Source organism: Macaca fascicularis, chromosome 4 (genome assembly GCF_037993035.2).
Source record: "Macaca fascicularis isolate 582-1 chromosome 4, T2T-MFA8v1.1".
NCBI classification, from domain to species: domain Eukaryota; kingdom Metazoa; phylum Chordata; class Mammalia; order Primates; family Cercopithecidae; genus Macaca; species Macaca fascicularis.
In genome coordinates, this window is record NC_088378.1 from 132189584 (window position 1) to 132205173 (window position 15590).

General features: G+C 40.3%; 1 protein-coding gene across 6 annotated transcripts in view; it reads left to right on the forward strand.

Moving 5' to 3' along the window:
* KIF6 (kinesin family member 6) overlaps positions 1–15590 on the forward strand; it is a 388695-nt gene that overhangs the window by 305366 nt on the left and 67739 nt on the right. The window lies entirely within an intron of this gene.

Below are 15590 nucleotides of genomic sequence, written 5' to 3' on the forward strand. Positions count from 1 at the left end.
TTATACCTCCCAAAGCTTCTACTTAGCATTTTTGGCAGAGGTACGATATGTTAGCATCATTCAGTAAGCCGGTGGGAGGATAAGAAGCAAAAACAAGCCATCATGACTTCCCAGGGTGGAGGCTGCCACAGAGGGCTCCCCACTTAGGTGAGTTCCAAAGGTGAAGTTAAGGCAAGAGGCAACTCAGTAAAATGTGCCTCGAATTCTCGTGGTTTTTTTTGTTGTTGTTGTTGTTCATTTGTGGGTTTTTTTGTTTGTTTGTTTGTTTTGTTTTGAGACAGAGTCTCACTCTGTTGCCCAGGCTGGAGTGCAGTGGCATGACCTCAGCTCACTGCAACCTCCACCTCCCAGGTTCAAGCAATTCTCCTGCCTCAGCTTCCCATGTAACTGGGACAACAGGTGCATGCCATCATGCCCAGCCAATTTTTGTGATTTTAGTAGAGATGGGGTTTCACCACGTTGGCTAGGCTGGTCTCGAGCTCCTGACCTCAAGTGATCCACCCACCTCAGCCTCCCGAAGTGCTGGGATGACAGGTGGTGAGCCACCGCACCCAGCCTCAAATCCTTTTTAAAATAAGAGGACTGTGTTTTTTTCATCCCAAACTAAAAGACACCACAGAGACCCATCTCCCAGGCCCAGGGTAGCTTCACAGAGGGGATCCCTGTGCCTCACCTCTGTGCTGGAGAAGGCAGCAGTTCCTGGCTCACAGCTGGCCCGCTGATCTCTCTTACTACCCCCTTTTCTCCCCCTACAAGTGAGGACAGGACAGAAGCCACTGTGCGTGCCCCCTTTAATTCTTCTAACAGAATATAAAAATCACGATAGCCTCAGTTTGTCTCAGTCGGTAAACAGGAGTCCCACAGTCCCCCCTGTGGCCTGAGACAGAAGGGGCTGAGGCAGCCAGACCCAGAGCCACACCCAACAAGCCACACTCAGAATCCTTGTGTCTCAGGGGTTCTTGACCTAAGGTCCAGCATCTTGATAGGAGAGAAATGCCCCTCTATTTTTACTAACCCCTAACTGAAATTTAGCACCACTTCAATGATGAACCCAGTGGAAGTCACAGGGGCTTTCATGTCACATCACAGAGGGGCAGACGTTGTAAAGTATCTTTTGTGCTCATCAGTACAAAATTACAGTGGTTATTAGACTCACCATTAGATCTTTTTATTTAATACATTGACATAAAAGCACATACAGATTTCTGTATCACAAAAGGTTTTACAATTTTGGTAACTATTTCAATATAATTGGTTTATCTTAAAAGCCTGTGTATTTTACTTTAGGCACCAAATTATTATCCTAAGAGGGGGGTCCTGCAAGGTCATCAGACTGCCAGAAGATTGCTAGCACAAAAACAGATTTCAAACCCCTTTCTTGACCTGGATTCCTGAACATACTAAAACTGCATGAGAAAAACTGGAAGTTAGGAATGTTTGTATTTTTCTGAAGATAATGTCCATCCATAGCTTATCTGATTCTCCGAGCATCCAGTCACCCAAACCAATAAGGAAATTGATTCTAGACTGATCTCCTTCAGGCAGAAAGGCAGACACTCGGTGAGGGGCAGCCCAGTCCCAGACAGCGGGCAGTGATAGTCTACCTGGCTTGAAGGGGAGAAGGAGGGGAAAGAGGAAGCTGACTTCAGTGGAGCCGGGGCCAATTCGTCAGCATCCTCTTAACCTCAAGGAACCCAGTGGTCTGTTTTCATCCTTGGAGGGATAAGAGAGACCTTTTATAAACTGTTTCTCCCTAAGAAATAATATAAAGTTTTGCTCTTAAAAAAATCTTACTCTGTAAACCAAAATAAAACCATTCCAACATTAATGAAATAGACTAATGATGGAAGGCACCAATGGACTATACTAATATACTTAGTTTTTCACTCTGAGTACAATAGAAATAACTACAAATTCCCCATAACTGTGGTGCAACCATGTATGTTGGTGGAGCAAATTTGCCACATTCTGTAAGATCAGGCAGGTTGGGAGCTGCCTTAAAAGCTGCACAGGTGTTTCCTGCCCAAGATCCAAGGGCCAACAAAGTGAGGGCTGTCACTGATCTGCCCAGAGAGGATGTCCGCTTATAATTCATACTCAGAGGGTCCAGATATGCTAGGAGAAGATCTGGACAAGCAAACTTTTGTTTTTTCCAGAAAATAACAAGTAGAACTCACATCAGTATTGAGATTCAAGCTTCCACTGCTACCAAGAACATAGTTAATTAAGTGATGCCTAAAAAGCCAATGCCAGTCTTCACTTCACTTTATGCAAATACCGAAGTAAGACCCATCTCCTGGCCACCTGTCTTTCAAATTGTGCTCTGATCCAAGGGGCCCGGGTGAGTGGGTCATTGAGACTCAGCCGCATTACTGAATAAGGCCTCACGGTGCTTGATCTCAGGGAGTAGCCTGCCGTCACGACATCTCAGACACCAGGTTAGGACTAAGGAGGAGGAAGGTGGAACTTGTACACACATTTAAAATTTCCAAGGCAACCCTGAAGGACACTAGTTTCTGGAAATTTAGGATAGAGTGAGTGCATTTTGCTTAGGGAGAAATGAAATCAAACGGAATTTGCAGTCCCCAAGGAGCCCTTCAGTGAGTCTAGGAGGCAGGAGGCAGGAGCATGGCATGAATTTGCCCTGTCTGCACAGGATGGTGACTCAGCTCCACTCCCAAACTGGGCCACATCCTGCCTCTGGACCCCGAGGCAAGATTAAGATGCCGAGGGGCACACATGTAATTGGGCTGCGGAGAAGAAACAAAAGCTGTATTTGTGAACTGCAAACCAGTCAGCCCACATGTTTAAAGTTCAGGTTGCCACTGTCTCCTCAGGTAGTTTGTTTTTTCTCTGACATTGTGATCCACAGCTGCATCTTGAGCTGCCTTCCTTCTCAAAACTCCCTAAAGGCTATCAATTTAGTAGTGACTGTATAATATCTAATTTTTATATGGCATCATCAGTCAGTCGGAACTTCCATATAATTTCCTTTTCTTAAAAGAAGCCAACCCAACTAGTAGATAAACTCTTGCTACAAACTCCTTTTTGTCTTTCTCTAGGCACCATTTACATCAATCCTGATGTTGAAATAAGTTGAAATAAGAAATGGGAGAAGTAACCAATTTAAAATCTCCTTGAAAAATAATAAGAGTCTGTGTTTCTGTCGGAGAGCCATCTTTATTGTATCTACCTGTTCCATATACAAGATCATTAGGCTGCTTTTCTTCACATGGGCTGGGGTTTTGCACACGTTCATTTACACCCTGCTTCCATCTGTCATGTCTCTAAAAATGCCACTGAGCCCAAACTGAGAAAAGAAGTAGACTGCTTTAGAGGCGGTGGCATAAGCCAGGCATGTTTTTGCTTACTAGAATCCAGGCATTAGGTTTTTTACATCACTGTTCTCCCACTGGCAGCATTGTCTTTGGCAACAAAGGACAATGAATGGCTGTTCACTGGCTTAAGGCCGTCTCCAGACTAGTCCTGAAACAGCTGCCTTGCAGGCAGGTAAAAGAGCCTGACTGACACCTCTTGGCACCTCTTCATCCCTCCACAGACCCCTCCAGGCCTAAATGAAAACTCACATCACAGGAGGCTGCACAGCGGGTTTTCACTAGTGAGGCACTCAGCAATCAATTCAAAAATCACGGGGAATGTAATAGGAGAAGCCGTTAGTGAGAGGCAAAGAAAAAGAAAAACAAATACTAGAAAAGCTAACAAAACATTCTGGAAGTTTTTTTCCCCCTACTCCAAATTCAAAGAACCCCCCCAGCCCACCATTTGACTAATGCCCTGTTAAAAAATGTTTCTCTTGTACATTTAGGATTTGGGAAAATCATTTCTCAGATCTGGGTCTCCGTCGGCAGAATAAACCAGACCGTTTTTGCTATTTGTCAGTTCTGTGCATGTTCTGTACTTAAGCTTCATTGGAGGTTTACTTTTGGACCTACCTCCTTACGTGTCTGCTTCTTGTAACTTATCCTGGAGTAAGGAAAAGACAACATCCAGGCTGTTTTGCTAGATTATGATGACCCAGATCAAGTATATCCTTTTGTTACTATTTGTTGCCAGCTCCATACAAGGACAACACCAGCAATAACAGCAGCTTTCAGCATTTATTGAGCGCTTCACTCCAGGCTGGGCTGAGAACTTAACCTATGTTATCTCATTTAATCCTCATAGGGAGGAGACACACCTGTAAGGTGGGTATTACCATATATGTCACAGATTCTAAGAGACACAGTTTTTACACTCTTAACACCTGTGTTGTCGGGATGTATTTAACCAGCCCATTTGGCCTTTTTTTTTTTTTTTTTTTTTTTTCACATTTAAAAAATCTCTGTATTGGGGATTGGTCTTCTAGTTGACATCGTCTTAGATTCTATGAAATATGGTATTTTCACTGTTTTTTTGTTTTGTTTTGTTTTGTTTTGTTTTTGAGATGGAGTTTTGCTCTGTCTGGCTGGAGTACAGTGGTGGCGATCTCGGCTCACTGCAACCTCCACCTCCTGGGTTCAAGCAATTCTCTGCCTCAGCCTCCCAGGTAGCTGGGATTACAGGTGCACACCACCACACCTGGCTAATTTTTTGTATTTTTAGTAAAGACGGGGTTTCACCATCTTGGCCAGGCTGATCTTGAACTCCTGACCTCGTAATCCACCTGCCTCGGCCTCCTAAAGTGTTGGGATTACAGGCATGAGCCACCGCGCCCGGCCAGATTTTTTTTTTTAATGAGTTGCAGTGAAGTGGCCTTTGTAAGCGGGCAAACTAGAATTTCTGTCCAACTCCAGAACTTTTTAATACTGTATATGATCTCCATAAATTCATATTTACCTGACTTTGACATTGTCCTCTGAGTTGAAATTTCTCTCAGTTGTCACTCAGTTTCCCTCATTCTTTGGCCTTTATCCTACATGATATTCCCAACAAAAGGCTCAAACTAGACCCTAGCTCAGGAGCTTCGGGCATTGCCCACCAAAATTAAAAGGCTCTTTGTAGCATGATTAATGACAGGCCATCTTTGGCACATTGAGGCCCAGTTGTGGGAGTGAGTGGGGCTGAAGTCCAGCCTGCCCTTGCTCTGCATCCCACGCGTGCCACTCAGCATTGCATCTGCCCATAGGAAGACACACCTTTTTCTAGTTTGCACAAAGGTCCCCCATGGGCTTGCAGCAGCTCTGATAGGATTCGGTGTCCCACATGTGTTTTAACTATCATTTTCAGTGGTTTGGAGAACAGGATGGAAGGGTTGTATTTTCAGGCTGTATACAATTCCAGTTTTCAGGCTGTATACAATTTTTGATGCTTCAAAAAAATACAAGAGAATTCAAAGCATAAACGTAGATGTGGTTTAGTAGCAATAGGTATGCTGAAATATTTATGCTTATGTACCAAAACCAGCACAAATAAGGACTCGAGAAGGCCTGATTAAGGGCAGTCATAGGAGTCATTGGGGACCAGAAAATAAAAATGTGTTACCATAGAGTAAAAAAAATACTATATTCTCAAAAGTAAGAAATATAAAAGCCAAGATGTCATCCCTTCCCTCTACCCAGCATTTCCATGTCAACATTATACTGTGTTTCCTCAGTGATTCCAGATCTCTACAAAAATAGAAATGGTTCAGAGAAAAGCAGGTAAAGGGATGATTTAAAAGTTACAAAGTAATTTTTGATTTATTAAATGATTCACCACATTTATTTTTAATAACAAGCTCTGCTAGTGCACTAGAGTATTTAGTCTGATTTTTTAAATTACATTTATCAAAAATTTCAGTTAATTTTTTGTACCCAATTTGCGTTGGTTACAGTGTTTGACTCTAAGAACAGAAGGAAATGTGTTGTCATAGGTAACTGGGGAATCTAAGGAGTACAACTAGCCTCAAATGCATCTCTCTCTCCTCTCTTCTCTCCCTCCTTGTCTCAGTTCTGCTTGACTACGTTGTCTAACAGCCTCTCTCCCCAGTTAGTGGCAAGATGCCCCTGGAAACTCCAAGTTTACATGTTCTTTAGAATTCGTAACTTCAGTGAAAGGGACCTTGCCCAACAACACTGACCAAAGTCACTGGAGGGACAAATGATCAACCTGGCTTAAGTCATGTACCCACCTCTGAACCAATCCCTACATCCAGGGCAATGAAACGCTCTGATTGACTAGGCCTAGATCATGCCCCCACTCCTCAGGCAGGTGCTTAGCCCACCTGCACCACATAAACTGAACAAAATTTTTAAGGAATAGAGCAGGTATCTTTCTCCACAGGAAGAAATGCTAAGCACACAAAAATTATGTTTACTGCAGACCTTACAGAAATTTATCTATGGCCTGAAATAACAGACATCTGTAAAGCAATGGGTAGTAGTTGTTATGAGAAAAGACAAGAGTTAGACTTATTTATCCTGGAAAAAAGAAAGCTGTGAATGCGGAGCTTAAAAATTGGATTTAAGTATAGGTGCTATAATGGAATAAATGCAAAATGGCATGCTCAAAAATCAGGGGTTATAGAAAAATTAAGACTGGGGAAGACCGCTCAGAGCCCATGCCGCTTTAACTCTAACAAAACCAATTACAACCCCATTACAAATAATGATATAAACGACATGATAAATTCCTACTACATAAGGAAACACAATCTATTATTAAAACTTCAGATTTTTTTTTCCAAAATAAGGTTATCATGATAAAGGAGGATTTAAGGAGGGGTTGAGGCTGCTGAGAGATGGAGACATGAGCATCACGCGCAGAGATGGGGGAGAGCAGCACAATAAGCCCCCCTTAAGAGACAGCACACTGGACCACGAAAAGGAACGTGGAGGGAAGGGTGCTGCAGTTCAGTCCTGCATTTCTCCACAGCTTCCTGGGCTCGGCTACGCCAGCTTACTTTGTATTCAGTTGCTTTAACTTGGTGGTGCAAAATTTTAACATACGAGGAGAAAATCCTATGTGAACAAATAAGGTTGTGTATTACACTGACATCACTTCCCTGTTGACCAATTGCATATGAGGTAATTCCTGTTAAAGAAACATGGTTGTAAGAGAACCAACGGTATATTACTTGATGATATACAGAGAGACCGATAAATTATAATTCAGCTTTAAAGAGATTCAAAGAAGTAAGAAATAATTCGCAATTGTATTGAAAATTTATTTGATCATGTGAAAGAACATTTTGACAAGAAGGTAATTAAATGATAGAGATCATGGGACTCTTGAAAAGCAAGACACAAAAGCATCTTTCTGAGATGACTCAGGTATCTAGAGATGAAAAGAGCAAGGATGACTCATTAAGGTCTCTCTGTAAGAGTTCAGGTGTCACTGAAATTGCAAAATATTCCAAGACATGAAGTTAGCTGAGTAACAACCCATAACCAGTATGACTGATATCTTCATGAAATTGAATGTTTTGCTGCCAAAGTTTGGAGATCAAACAAACAAAAAAATGATTTGAAGCAAGTTGGAGGGCTGTAGTGTACATTCACTAGCAAGATTGAACACTAATAATTGCCATATAGAGAGAAGGAAGCAATGATTTGGTTGGAATGCCACCAAAAAGAGATGGATGGCCACCTCCCAAGAGTACTGACAGAGTAGTCTTACCTTAGTGAGTGAACCAAGGTCCGAGACCTGGCTAGGAGGACAGAGGAAGGCTGACCCATGCCAGTCGAATGGACTGCAAATCAGAGAGGCAATTTATGTATTTACCATGGTGGATGTTCTTTTACAGATAGGAACTCTCAAACCACCTCTATCCACGGCACCTCCTCTCAGGAAACAAGCTATATTAGTTGTTGAAAGGCTGATAAGTGGGCCTCTCCAAGTGCAAAGGGAATGAAAACAAAGAGAAGTAAAGAGTTTGGAGAGAGAGGTTCCCATGGTCACAATTAAGCCTCAGAAGGCTTCCATTGCCCACAGCAGTGAACATTCCTGCAGCAGTGATAGGCCTTGGTCCAGTCCCTGCCTTCTCTGGACAGTGCTCATTCACCATTGCCAACCTGACTCATCTGTTCTCCAGCCTGACCAGCCTCCTCCTGCACACAATACCTCTTTCACAAGACACGATAAAGCACCATTTGTGAGGCTTCTTCTTGCTAAACCATAATTATATCCCACTCCTACCTCTCCAGGATGAACCGCAAGTCACTTTGCATAGGATTTGGGGTCACAGAAGCAATGACTTCTAGTTTGGCTGTTTTGATTTTAGAAATATAAACCTGATTGAGCTAGCTCAGGGTTAGGTTACATGCATGGTGATGACAAGAATCTCATTAAGATATGATCATAAGATCTGAGGCCCCTCCAAGCTGTAATAGGAGCTGGAACCAGGACCTGGAGAGCCAAGAGGACCCGGGGTGGCCTTAGAGCCCAGCGCTCTGCCTCCATGCTTCCCTCAGTGCCTCTGGCTCCCTCTGTGTCTGTCTGCTCTTGTAACCAGCTGGCCCTGCTGACCATAGTCCCGCTTCCTCATGGCTTTGGTCTTCCCTGGTCCTAGCCGTACCTGAAAATATCCTTTAATATTCAGTCTCCAAGGCTAATGAGCTAATTGTCTGCTTATTTCTTAGCTCAAAGGTATGAGAAAGAGAATTTGACTGGACCAATTTGTGTTTTCTAGGCCTTTAGGACAGTAGCTGCTGGCAGGCTTAAGCATGTGCTGCTTTGGGGTCAGGAACCCACCTCTGGTCCAGGAAACTGTGACCAGGGAGGAAAAGAGGTCTTGTGTGTCAGAAAGTGGCCACCTAGGTGGCAAAGGGGAGGAAGCTCTCTCTTTTAAAAAGGGTATGGGTAGGACAGGCACAATGATTGATATCACATATGCTCTTAGTTTTATCTCAGGGAGAGCTGTGTGAAGATTTTTTGCTAGTTCAGCTCTTATTAGGTGACATCAATTCCTTAATTTCCAGGTTCTCAAAGAAGCAACTCACTATTTCCCCTTTGTTTTACCAGTAATAATAGTGACTAGTAAGGTACATTATAATTTACAGTACCTTATTATTTTTCATACAGTCAAATCCATTGATCTTTTATGAGTTCCTCCATTGCTTTCATACTTAGAAATGGTCAATGTAATAATAATAATGGTAGGTTGTTCATTGTCAGGGATCTGTTTAAGGCCTTTCTAAATTTACTTATAGGGTTTTTTATATTGTTCAATTTTTCACATTCAATTCATTTAGGATTTATTGTAGAATATGGTATGTAAGCTGAGGCTCATAAGTTGAATCTTTTTCAAATAACCAATTTTCTCAACGCCTATTTCATTTTAATGAAATGCCTTTAAATGACATTTCTTTCCCTTATAGGAGAGTCATTTCAGATTTTCAGAAGGCAGCTGATGCATTCTAAATCTCATCGTAGCAGTAATGTACATTCTTGACATGATAATTTTCATTCAAGGATTTCAGAAATAACTTTGCCAGCAGATATGATCATCTAGATATCAGAATAACCCTGCAGAAAAGTGGCAGCTTTATGTAAACCAGGAAGCTCCTGGATGCAGAGCCACAGGGGCATATGGGTAAGTGGGTGGTCCCTCCAGGCTGAGGCCCTCTCAGCACTCTCTGAAGGGAAGGAGACTCTCTTTAAATGCACCAGCAGGAACTGTGCTCCACTGACTGATTTACCCAGGGCAGAGAGCTGGTAATTTGTTGTTTCACTTCTAAGAAGGAAAAGTGTGTTTTATTGTCTTATATTGATTAGAAGGATGAACACTTACAGCTGGGACAGAGGTAGGGAAGAGGGTTTTGTCAGTGATGCTGAACAGAGAATACCTGCAAATAGCAGAAGTTTGCTGTGTCTCTTGTCAACTACTCTGGAAACACTGATGAGTCCCCCTGCTGAAATCCACCAACAGCCTCCGAAAGCAGAACACACAAGGGTGGGAATAGCCCTCCTCGCAGCCGCCATTCCACTCAGCATGGAGATGGCCTCAGTTTGGTGCTGGCTTCATGTGGTAGCATGATCCTGTGGACCAGACTGATTTTCTCACACAGAGCCTGCACCAGAACTTATTGAAGTCAGCCTAAAAGTATGCATGAGCAGCTCTACATCAAGCTGTTTGTTAAAACACAGACCTTCAGAGGAGATAATGAAACACCGCGCAGACACTTGTCCATCCTCAGGGACTCAGCACTCACCTTCTGGCAGGTAGATGACTGCTACTGGGCAACACTGAAAAAACAGAGATGCTCCCAAGCACATCTAGGCTATGTCACTGATCAGGCATCTCATGAACCAAAAGCCCAGCCCAGATAGTTTCGGAGGCAAACTAGTAACAGCAGGACCCTGGCAGCTACCTGAACAAGGCCAAAAGGGTGGCCAGGGACAGGACAACTAGGAGTGCCATGGGGACTTCCCAAAGTAAGGTGTCAATGCTTGGACAGAGATAGAATTTCCTGAAAGGACTGGTGGCAAACAGAGAAGCCCATTGCCAGCGATTGTGTATCTAAGCACAGAATATAGGCCAGCAAGAGTCAAAGAAGTAGAGTCCCTGTCACCGTAATAATAGCTAACTTTGATAGAGGTACTATTATAATATCCTTACCATAGATGAAGAAACTGAAACTTATGAAGATTGCTCAGTAATACACAGCTAGTAAGGGATGGAGCTGACAATAAAGGAAAGAGGCAGAGAGGTTAATGGGAAGAGGACTAAGTTAGTCAAGGGAGGACAGGCCTTCCTTCCTAGGGTCTCTTCCTTAATCTGGAGTTCAGAAAGTCATAGATTCATTGGGGTGGTGCGTTTTGTCTCTTTGTAACTGCATAAGTGATTCATGGGTATATTTTGCCATAGTTCGAGCAATTCATTAATATACATAGCAAAATGTAAGCAGCCCACACACTTTCTCTCACCTACTACCAATCATGTCCCTGCCTCAGAGAAGAGTAGGCACTTTCAATAATTTGATTTTTCTCCTTCCATCCTCTTCTGCACATTTGGAGAGAGAGAGAGAGCGAGAGAGAGGCACCTATGTACAAAGATATCTTGTTTTGTTGCATAAATGGGACCATAAAGTATCATTCTGCCCCTTGCTTTTCTCATTTAATAGTGAGTATGTTAAATGAGAAACTCACCATTTTATGGTGAAATAAACTATGTAACTACTATTAACTGCTTCCTTGTAACAGACATTTCACCTTTTTTTTCCAGTTTTTCTCTATTACAAACAGTGCATGCATTTGTGTGTACAAATGTGAATGTTTCTTTGGAATAGATGAGTAGAAGTAGAATTAGGGGAAGCAACAGTATATGTGTATTTTTAACTTTCATGACTACTCCCCAGTTGCCTTCCCAAAGAGCTTCATTAGTTTATATTCCTTCCAGTGTGTGACAGTACTCATTTTCCTGCATCCTTGCTTGTACATGATTGTATCAGCCATTTTAGTTCTTGCCATTTGGAGAGCAAAATATGGTATTTCATTTTGTTTTCATTTGCATTTCCCTAACAGCTGGTGAAATTGAATGCTTTTTCATGTATCTCATATTCTCTGCCCATTGGTTAGTTGAATTTCTCTTTCTGATTTGTAGGAGCTCTTTGCGTCCTCTGGATATTAGGCCTTTGTCTATGGAATATGTAGCAGATGTTTTCTTCCAGTCTGTCACTTGTTTTAATTTTCTCTTAAGATTTTTGGAAGAACCCTAGGACAGTCTTTTTTTTTTTTTTTTTTTTTCTGTTTTTCAAGTTGCTTTAAATTGGGAGGTACTGACTCTACCTCACTATAGCACTGCCCCAAGGAAGATATGCAAAGTAACCTTGGTCACACTGCACAGATTGTTACTAAAAACATGTCCAGATCAAAACTAGAGATGGTGATTTCAGATCATTTGTTTCCGAACCACTAACCACTACATGAATAAATGAATCCTGCATACAGATGGTTAAACCTTGCACCAGACCACAAGTCTGATGATTTTACTGCTGAAAATATATGTTTCTTAATGAGGTAAAGACTGATTTTACCAATTTAATTCTTATTGAAGACATTACTAATGATGCATGAATATTTTTTAAATTTAGTTTTTTTGCAAAACAGCATATTAACACATGTTGAGATGATGCTGAAGTCTAGAAAACATCCTAATAAATTACTGGAATGTAGCAGTACCTAGCAACTCATTAGCAAACACTAGGATCCTTGGGTACTCCTTTTTGTTGGAAGACAAAAGTAAACAATTATGGAATGACTACAGAAATGGATAATGTACCAAATAAACTCAATAGGCAAAAAGACATCAAGGGGCATCTTAATAGGCAAGGGACATCAAAGATATAAAGTTTATAAAGTGCCTGCATCAGTAATGTAAAGCAAAGCCAGGTCTATTTTTGAAGGTTATGAAGCAATGTATTTTTTGAAGTAAATACCGCAATCTCGTAAAAAGGAAAAATAAAAAAACCACAGCTCAAAGAAGACTTATTGGAATTTGTGACCTGAACCTAATCAGGCTGATTGTCTGCTTAAACAGCAACAACAAAAAATCAGGAGTCGTTTTTAGAATTTAAATAAGACCCTGAACATGTTCTGAATATGATCCAAAATTACTTGGGGCTGGGCACAGTGGCTTGTGCCTGTAATCCTAGTGCTGTGGAAGCCAAGGTGGGAGGATCACTTGAGGCCAGGAGTTCAAGACCAGCCTGAGCAACATAGTGAGACCCATCTCTACCAAAAAAAAAAAAAAAGAAAAAAGAAAAAAGTTTAATTAGCTGAGCATAGTGGCACATGCCTATAGTCCCAGCTACTTAGGAGGCTGAGGCAGGAGGATTTCTTGAGCCCAGGAGTTCGAGGCTGCAGTGAGCTATGAGTGTGCCACTGCATTCCAACCTGGGTGAGAGAGTGAGAACTTATCTCCAAAAACAACAAATACTTGCAGGTTAAACAACACACTTCCAAATCACCTAAGACTCAAAAAGAAAGTCCCAAGATAAACTAGAAATATTTTGAACTAAAGGAAAATAAAAATAAAATCCACCAAAATTTGTATGCTGCAGTTGAAACAGTATTTAGAGGGAAATTTATAGCATTCAACACATATATTGGCAAAGAGAAAAAATCTAATCGACAAGCTTAGCTTCCATCTTAAGAAACTAGAAAAAGAACAAAAATAATTCCAAAGCAAGTGGAAGGAAGGAAATAACAAAGATACTTGAAACTCAATAAAATTCAAAAGAGAAAAACAATAAAGAAAATCAGTGAAATCATAACTAGTTCTTTGAAAAGCTCAATAATATTGATAGACATCTAGCCAGGTTGAAAAAGAAAGAGAAAAGACAAAATAACCAATACCAGGATCGAAAAAGGGAATATCAGCCTAGCAAGGTGGCTCAGGCCTGTAATCCCAGCACTTTGGGAGGCTGAGGCAGGCAGATCACTTCAAGACCAGCCTGGACTACATGGTGAAACCCCATCTCTACCAAAAATATAAAAATTAGCCAGGTATGGTAGTGCACACCTGTAATCCCCAGCTATTCAGAAGGCTGAGGCATGAGAATCACTTGAACCCAGGCAGAGGTTGCAGTGAGCTGAAATCGCACCACTGCACTCCAGCCTGGGCGACAGAGCAAGACTCTGTCTCAAAATAAGTAAATAAATAAATAATAAATAAATAAGAAAGAGGAAATATCATTACAGACATTGAAAGGGTAAAAGCATATTATAAACAGTCTACACAAATGTGACAATTTAGATAAAAGTGGACAAATTCCTTGAAAGCCACAAACTACCAAAACTCATTCAAGAAGAAACAAATAACCTGAATGGTTTCATATCATCTACTAAAGGAATTGAATTCATACTTAAAAGTCTCCCAAAAAAAAGAATGAAGGCCCAGATAGTTTCGTTGTAGTATTCTACCAGACATTTTAAAAAGAAATAACACCAATTTTATATAATCTCTTCCAGAAAACAGAAGAGGGAATACTTCCCAACTCATTTTATTAGGCCAGTATTATCCTGATCCCAAACCAGACAAAACATCGCAGGAAAACTATAGACTTAATCCCCCATAAATATACACAAATGCTAGCATATTGAATACAACAATATGTAAAAAGACTAATATACCATGACCAAGTGAGGTTTGTCTCAGGAATACAATTCTGGTTCAGTATTCAAAAATCAATCAATATAATCCACCATGTTAATAGATTAAGGAAGAAAAACCTCATGATCATATAAAGTGGCACAGGAAGGTGTTTGATAAAATTTAGTATTCATCACAATAAAAACTCCAGCAAACTAGAAATACAAAGGAACTTTCTCAACCTGATGAAGGACATCTATTTAAAACTTGCAGCTAACATCATACTTAATGTTGAATAACTTAATGCTTTTCCTGTAAGATCGGCAGCAAGACAAAGCTGTCGACTCTCACCACTCCTGTTTAATACAGTACTGAAAGTCCTAGACATTGCAAGTAAGCAAGAAAAATATATAAAAGGCATAGAATGTGAAAGGAAGAAGTAAAGCCATCCCTGTTCACACATGATGTATTTGTCTACTTAGATGATTTCAAGAATTTACAGAAAAGCTCCTATAAACAATAAAAGAGTTTAGCAAGATTATAGGATACAAGGTCTACACATAAAAATCAATTATATTTCTACATTCTAGTAATAATTGTTCACCAAAATTAAATATTATTTTATACTTTTAAATATATTATAGTCATATATATACTAAATGCTAATATATAATTTATAGTAGTTCCAAAAAAATACAGAGAGAAATATTTAGGTATAAAACTATCAAGACATGTGGAAGATCTCTATATTGAAACCTAACAAACTCTAATAAAAAAATCAAAAAAGACCTAAATAAATGGAGGCAAAAAAAATGTTTATGGATTAAAAGACTCAATAGAGGAACGATGTCAATTCTCTCTAAACTGACCTTTAAATGTCATGCAATTATATTCAAAATCCCAGCAGAACTTTGTGTAGCTATAGTGAAGGTAATTCTAAAATTTACGTGGGAAGACCATGGAATTAGAATAGCTAGGAATAATTTCGTAAAAGAAGAATAAAGCTGGAGAAGTCACACCACACAATTTTAAGACTTATTGTAAGCTGCTGTAATTAAGACAGTGTTGACACTGGCAGAAGAATAGATATGTAGATCAATGGAACAGGATACAGAGTCCAAAAATAGACCCACACCTTTAAGGTTCATTGATTTTCAACAAACGTGCCGAGGCAATGAAGAAAGAATAGGGTTTTTTTCAACAAGCAATATTAAAACAATTGGATATTCATGTACTGAAGGAAAAAAGAAGAATCTCAAACTAATCTTACACCATATACAAAAATTGAGTCAAAACAGATCATAGATCTAAGTAGAAAATGTAAAACTATAAAATTTTAGAAGAATGAGTAGGAGAAACTCTTCATGTCTGGGGTTATGCAACATGTTCTTAAACATCATACCAAAAGTACAATCAATAAAATTAAAGTTATAAATCAGATTTATCAAAATTAACTACTTTTGGTCTGTGAAATTTACTGTTAAGAGAATGGAAAGACAAGTGGCAGACTGGGAGAAAATCTTTTCAGATCTCATATCCCACAAAGGGCCTCTATACAGAATATACAAAATACATAAAT